The 8180-nt window shown below is 34.1% G+C and overlaps 1 non-coding gene across 1 annotated transcript; it reads left to right on the top strand.

The window, feature by feature from the left end:
- Positions 1-6096: 6096 nt before the first annotated feature.
- Positions 6097-6206, top strand: LOC114678535 (U6 spliceosomal RNA). Its single transcript, XR_003729973.1, has one exon. It is a non-coding gene; the product is annotated as a U6 spliceosomal RNA (small nuclear RNA).
- Positions 6207-8180: the final 1974 nt, after the last annotated feature.

Below are 8180 nucleotides of genomic sequence, written 5' to 3'. Positions count from 1 at the left end.
AACCTATGCCTGCACTACTCACGTTTCCAGATACAACAGCAGTAAGAGAGGTTTATCTCCTGTTTTCTATGTAAGATGAAAACAAATTGAATATCTGACGATAAACCACACTGAAATTTCACTGCAGAGCACAGAGCTAGAACCAGGCACCACAACTATCAGCTCAAGATAGTTTGGACAGAAAAAACAAACAAACAAACAAACAAACAAACCAAAAACCACCCTACATAAACACAAATACCTCCACACACACAAAAAATTTCAGAATGTTGCAACAAAGCCTGAAATATAAACAATGAATAAATGCTTATTGAATGGATGCACAAATGAATGGGATTTTTTTTTTTCTTCTTCTTAAAAATAACCATTCTGATAGGTGTTAGATGGTATCTCATTGTGGTTTCCATTTGCAAAAGACAGTGTGGCACTTCCTCAAAGACCTAAAGACAGAAATACCATTTAACCCAGCAATCCCATTACTGGATATATACCCAAAGGAATATAAATCATTCTATTATAAAGACACATGCACACATATGTTTATTACAGCACTATTCACAACAGCAAAGACATAGAATCAACCTAAATGTCCATCAGTGATAGAACGGAGAAAGAAAATGTGGTATGTCTATACCATGGAATACTACACAATCATAAAAAAATGAGATCATGTCCTTTGCAAGGACATGGATCTGGAGACCATTATCCTTGGAACATTAACACAGGAATAGAAAATCAAACACTGCATATTCTCACCTCTAAGTGGCAGCTAAATGATAAGAACCCATGGTCACATGGGGGAACTATACACACTGGAGCCTTTCAGAGGGTAGAGGGTGGCAGGCGGGAGAGGATCGGCAAAAACAACTAGTGGGTACTAGACTTAATACCTGGGTGATGAAATAATCTGTACAATAAACTCTCCTGACACAAGTTTACCTATATAACAAATCTACACTTGTACCCCTAAACTGAAAATAAAAGCTAAATTTTAAATAGCTAACAGGGACTAGGAAGATACTTGTCAACAAGTACAAAGTTTCAGTTAGACCAGAGGAATAAGTTCTGGGGTTCTATTACACATCAAGGTGACTATAGTTAATAATAATGTATTATATATTCCAAAAGAGCTAAAAGAGAAGACTTAACGTGTTCTTACCACAAATAAATGATAAATAAGTGAGGTAACAGATATGCTAATCATCCTGGTTTGAAAATTTCACGACGTATACATGTATTGAAACATCACATTGTACCCCATAAATCTACACAATTATTATTTGTCAGTTAAAAAATCTGAAAAAAATAACGTATTATAGTTTTTAATCTTTTGGTAAAACATTGGTTAAATCTAAAAAGTAAACAGATTCATTCCAAATCTGCCCAATATTAAGGAATATTCAATGTGGATTTTCAAAAAAAATGGGCATCCAGGATAATATTAATTAACAATCTACATATAAAGTTAAATACTTGAGAATATTTTTATGAGACCATTCTTCATTAATAATGTTAGTCTGAGAAAAGTCTAGAAGTACCACATCTTTTATTCCTCATGTAAAATTCTCACTAATTTGTTCCAAACAGCAAATATGTAATGAAGATTCCTCCCCAACCCCCAATGGTTGGCATACAATTTAGGAGAAAAGTCCACAACAGACCTTCCTTTATTTTTTGTATATACATCCAGATTCCTCAAACAACACTACATAAACAAAATTTTAAACAATAAACCTCAAAAGATGTAAAGTATGCTTTTCTTCCTTCAAAGGAATCTAAATTCATTTAGAGGAAAAATGAATCAGGCTAGAGAATACTTGGGATGACAAATACTTGGTGACACATGGGAGCATTTATCAGTTTGCTACCATGATTGTACTAACAAATGAGATACTTAGCAGAGTGGCACAAAATTAATGTAAACTTTTTAATATAATGGATAAAGAATTTTTTATTGCTATTATAATATCAAAATGCATTTGCTTATTATTGTAAACTAAGAAAGGCAGATTCATATTAGAAATTTGCTGAAGGTATATAAAAACCTAGCCGTGGTAGGGGGACATTCTCTTAATGGAATATGAATTCACTTGTACTTTTAAAAAATACATATATGTAGTTTGACGGGAAATGTCTGATGAAAAAGAAATTTCAATATCATAAACATTCATTTTTCTATCTTCTCACCATAGCAACTTGACAAAACACCTGCCCTGTTTTCAATCATGATTTTTTTTGCTCTGTGAAAGTGCGGTAAGAGAGCTTTAGCAAATAATGTGGAGATCGCTTTTTATCTGCAGGGATTGGGATGAAAGACCACCGTAACAGGTCATTTTTATGAGCATACACGGTCTTTTAAGCAAGCACCCATTTTCATTTCTTTGCCTTCTAATTTGGATCATTTCATAGCACTCTAAGAGTTACCTGTGTAAGCCTTCCCTTATTGAGAAATGGTTGCCACTAATGTCATGAATAGGCCAATAGTCTCCTATAGCCTACAACAAACACTCCACTTCTAAGGAAATGAATTACCCCCATGTTAATGCAATGTTTTCATTTTTATTCTTTTTCATATTTCCACCATCTGAGAAAAACGGACCTTTAAAATACATTGAACTTGACTGTTTGAAGGAAAATCTGAGCCTGCAATTGGTCTAGACAGTTTTTTCCAAATAAAATTATCTTTCATCATGGAAATTTATTACTGTGAAACTTCTATCATTATGTTACCAGCAAAAGATAATTTGCTACTTACTGGAAGGCAAAACTCATCAAATTATGCCAAGATGGACTCAGGTCTCCTATAAAAGGCCACTAAGAGTTTCAAGTTAGGTGCCTGAAACTCTTAGTGGTAATTTTAGGTAACTTTTAGGTAATTTTCACTTTAGACTATTAACATCTATGTATGTATAATGGGACCCATTTTATATTAAAGAGCATTTGCTGGGTCATCAATATCAACAGCATGTATTAAGAACTACAGAGGAGAGAGGATTCTGGGAATAGGGCAGGGGTTGTGGTGTAGTTATTTAATTTCTCCAAATCCCCACATAAAAAGAAAGCATTTAAATAACAAAACCAATAAACAAAGGTCAGCATTTAAAACAAAACTAGATGAATACTTAACTCATGAACCCCAGAATACATGGGGTGCAGACAAAGGACCAATAGACTTTAAACTGCATGATATCTCTATATCTGCGGGAGGAAGAGGAAGAAAGCAACAGCGTGGGGTCTTTGGGGACTGAGAGAAGGAGAAAGATAAAATCATCAGTGGAGCTCACTGGAAAGCAGGAACCAGTAAGGGCAAAGCGGATGAAACCGCAACGTATTTGTGAGTGCCGCCCTTCCCTGCCAGGAGGACCAAACAATCTGTAACCAAACACACCTGCTAACTCTCAGAACTCACCCACCAGGGCTCCCCTCCCAAAGGGGAATGCACATTAAAGAAAAATTGCTGGGAGGGAATCAAAATTCAACAAGATAGAGAAAACAAAAAGAAAGGGGGGAAAAAAAATCCCAGACCAAATCTCAGAAAGCACATTCCCAAATTTTTAAACACAAAATAAAACAACAGAAGAAGCTCTGTAGGTTCCATAAGCTTTCCTAAACCCCACCTTAGGAAAATCCACTTCACATAACCATGAGCAACAGAAAACAATCAAGGCCATATTTCTCAAGGAGTTATCATAAGAAAAAAGGGGAAAAAGTGAAATAATGTACATGTAGACAATAAAAGCATGCCAAAAAGCATACCCACAAAACAGAACAGAACTCTTACTGTTTCAAAACTAACTAAGAAACATTAAGAAAATGTTACAATACATTAAAGAAAACATAAATTAGAACGAGAAAAGCTTAAAAGTGATATGCCAAAATTCTGGAAATAATTAAAAATTAGAGAAAAAATTCCAAAAATAAAAAATAAACTAGAAATAACGTAACAGAGAATAAACACAACAGATGATGCTTTGGTAAAAGATGAAAAGAGAATAACTTTAAAAATCAAAAAGTAATGAAAGAAAAGAAAGGATTCAGAAAAAAGCAAAAACTTTGAAGACAGGCAGAAAAGTTTGAGCATATGGATAACAGCAGATGAAAGCCGAAGTAAAGAAACAGAACAATTACTAAATCCAGTAATCCCAGAATATTTTCCTGAAGTAAAAAGATTTTTAAATTGCATATTGACATTGTACACATCAAAGAATCTCAACCCATAACAACTAACACAAATATATATTCCAGTAAAGTTACATGATGTTTCTTATAAAAGAAAGAAAGAAGGAAAAAAAAAAATCTTTGGGCACCTAGAAAATAAGAGCATATGACTTACAAAGAAAAGAAAATTATATTATCATCAGACTTTTCAACTGTAATACTTTGTGCCAGAAGAAAATGCAATAACATATTAAGATACTCAAGAAAATGCAATTGTGTGCCAAGAATTTTTTTTTATCCAACCAAACAGGTTTTCAAGTTCAAAGGACATAGGCAAACTCTTATTAGTATGCAAGAACTATTGCAATGTGGTTCCCATGAACCCTTACTAAGGAATCTGTAAGAAAACCTTCAGACAAGCAAAGTGACTAGAGAGACATTGGCATAAGGACTCTGGGTACATAAATATATAGACACTTGTGGCACTGAGACTAAATAAAGGTCAAGGGAGAGAGAAAATGGCATGAAATGACTGTATCCTCAGGCAATGTAGGTATAGAACAACTCTAAAAAACAGAAAGAATAGAGAGAACAAAAGCACTACAATGCTAACAGTTTCAGAAATCAAATTAGTGGTCGTATTAGCATTGCTTCTCTGAGACTATTGAATGTGCAGTATTCGATAAAATAAATGAGCAATGATAAAATTTTCTATCATTGCCCATGCCCATGAGAACCAGTATTTTCAGTAAGAAATAAAGGAGACACAGATACTATAAAAAAGAGGTTAAGGAAATGCCCTATAGTTTTGAATTTGAGTAGGAAATATCAATCTGATGTTAGGGTAGGTGGTCATCAGTGCAAGAGAGAAAAACATGAGTGATGAATATGAAATGAAGAGAGGATTACTATTTTAAATAGGAGGGCCAAGGAAGATGACTCTTAAAAAGAGCTGAATGATGTGAGGATGTGAGCCATGTCATACCTGGGGCAGAGCAAACTCAGGTGAAGGGATCCACAGGTAAACCATCCTGAAGCACAATGGTGGCACACTTGTCCTGGGAATTTCTGTTCCCCTTTAGTGTACCCAAAAGTATAAAAGTTAAGAATTCACATGGAAAAGATTCGTTCTCATCAGGTGATTGACAAGATACAGAGAAAAATCTCCCCAGAAAGTTATGAAAACTTTTTCTTCACATTCTTTCTTTTGTTCCCTTGTATTCTAGAAGGAAAGTTTTAAGAAGGAGCCCAGTCTTTGCTACCTCCTTTGGTAGACAGTGGATATTAACAGAGATAAGATGAAGCAAACACAATGGTGAACTCTGGAACCAGGGTGCCAATTGTACCACCTATCGTTTTTATGACCATTGTCAGGATACCTGCCTTCACTGTACCTCCATTTCCTCATCTATGCACTACTGGAAATAATAGCATTTGCCTCAAAGAGTTCTTATAAGGACCAAATGAAATACTACATGTAAAAACTTAGAATAGCACTTGGCTTATATAAGACCTCAATAAATGTTATCTACTCTTATTTTGGGTTATGAATCATCATTGGATAGAGAACCTTCTATCTCAATGTGATGTGGGTTAGAAAATGAAAGATAATATCCCAGTTCTAAAATGCACCAGTCATGTTCCTCTGTCAAGCTCCTTAAACTTGCTGAAATTCCTTCCTTCACTTTTAAAGTAGAGATAACAACTATATTCCTAGAACTAATATGAAGATTTGGTAAATTTTAGTTGAATGTGAATACTTATCTCATCGCTTAGTACATATTATCATAAATGCTTCCAAAACAAATATTTAATATACAAATATATACATATATAATATCCATCATAAAAAAACAAATATTAACTTATCCTTCTTTCTATGTTCCTGAAAAAAACAGTAGATGGTACTGTCTCACCCAAAATTAAAATTCCAAGAGTGTGCTTGACTTGGAAGTACATATTGAAATAAAAATTGGAACAACTTAGTGAAGATTAGCATGAACTTGCACAAGAATGACATGGAAATACATCAAGTGTTCTCTGTTTTTAAAACTCTTTGAACTGCACACTTACAATGGAGAATTTTTATTGTGGAAATTATTGCTCAAGAAACATGTTTTCAAAATGCACAAGTTACTAGAACCTGAGAAAAACTTATTTATATTGATTTTCCAAACTGAGGACTTTTCCCTAGGCCTATTACCTACTCCCCAAAATCTCCACAATTTTTCAGAGATGCTATACATGTAATCATGGGCATGTATTCTTCTTTAAGAATACACTCTGGGTAAGGTAAGCAGTGAAGATCCGTGTCTAATTAGATGTTCAGTCTTCTATATACAACAGCATCGAAGATGCAATCTTTTGTGGTTGCTTGACTGATAAGGTACAAGGGGAGTGGGAAATCTTTCTTTCTATTGCCTTCCTGAGTTGCATATAAACAGGTAAGCTAGATTCCAACTACCATCTTTCTTACTAGTGTAAAGAAGTTAAAATAATAATTTATACTTTAAGGTTCACCTAAGATTATTTATTATCTTTGAAACCTTACCATTATTATTTAAAAAGTGAGCCACTGGGCACATTTTCATGAAGAAATAAATTAAGTACAAAAGCCTGCAACAAATTTGTTCAATTTAGTAAAGGCAGTTCTTATTTTGTACTGTTATTTCAGTTACCATGGTTTAGTTAAATAACACTAGTCTCCCTACAATATGTTTCAAATTTCAGTTACCAGGGTACATTAACTGTGAGTGACTGCAAAGAACAAAGTTTGCTGCTACCTCTTCAATTAACACATCACTATACAAATAGAAAGTGCACATCACGATCAGTGATAAGCCACGTCACTTCTTTTCCAAGTCTATTAGTGTCTGGTCACTGTACGTTTGTTACTCACACATAAACAACAAAATATGTAATTGTTATGCTTCCTTATCTCCTGGTGGTACAGAGATGCTTTAGGAAGAATAATTTAATTTTTAAAATACTACTAGTAGATAATACTCCAGTTGATTCTCCTGGGTACACTAATGAAAATATAAAACTATTCTTTTTACCACTGAATGATTTCATTAATCCAGCCACTGGACCAATAAGTTATTTCAACTTTTGAAAAGCATATTCTCTTAGATGGATTTTTCAGACAGGCTATTGATGCTACAACTGAAGAACATGCCATTTCCTCGGCTGAGTTTGGGAAGAAATATAACATAGCGTGCAACTGAGAGTATCCAAACATCATGGCAAGTAGTAAAATGCATGCAGCACGGCAGAAACTTTATGGCACTGTGCAAATAACTGCAGGATTTGAACTGTCTGTAAATAGAGGGATGAATGAAATAGATGACTGTGGAATGTTGACAATGATGCTAACAGTGAGACTCCAGGTACACAGTCAGAGAAACTTACTGAAGGGAAACCTGCCAGAATAAGAAGTGACACTGTCAAAGAAACTCCATATTCAGGAAACTCTCTAGATATTTCATGACATTGAAAATGCAAAGGATGAAGCCTTAAAACCAGATGCAATCTTAGAAAAGCATATACAAATTTATCAAGCCATAGGAAAAAAAAAAGGCTTACTTCATATCAAAATTCACATAACACAAAGAAGGCAAGCACTGGTAAACTATTCTTGACAAGATTTTTTTTTACAAAGAAACAAAGCACTTTAATGTTCTATGTTTCTAATTTTTAAATTACACTGCCACTGAATCAATATTGGTTTCAATATTCTGTTCATTTTTCTGCATGTTTATAACCAAATGAGAGTTCTTAATATTTTTGCAAAAACAACTTGTAAAGTTTATGGAATAATCATATTTTTCCACTGATTATTAAGATGATTTTTCATGGTTTTAGCTTGCACCATCATATTTTATGGCCCCTCACTATTGTGCAAAGTGAGGACTACCTGTGTATTCTTCAAGTACTTGGTATTCAGAAGCAGATATTTATATTCAGGACTGATATCATCTACACAAAGCTAAGTGCCATCAAGATATTGGAGCAATTTTGTC

The sequence above is a fragment of the Macaca mulatta genome, chromosome 5, assembly GCF_049350105.2.
Source record: "Macaca mulatta isolate MMU2019108-1 chromosome 5, T2T-MMU8v2.0, whole genome shotgun sequence".
Classification (NCBI taxonomy): domain Eukaryota; kingdom Metazoa; phylum Chordata; class Mammalia; order Primates; family Cercopithecidae; genus Macaca; species Macaca mulatta.
The sequence above is the reverse complement of the archived record's forward strand: the minus strand, read 5'-3'. Positions and strand labels throughout refer to the sequence as shown.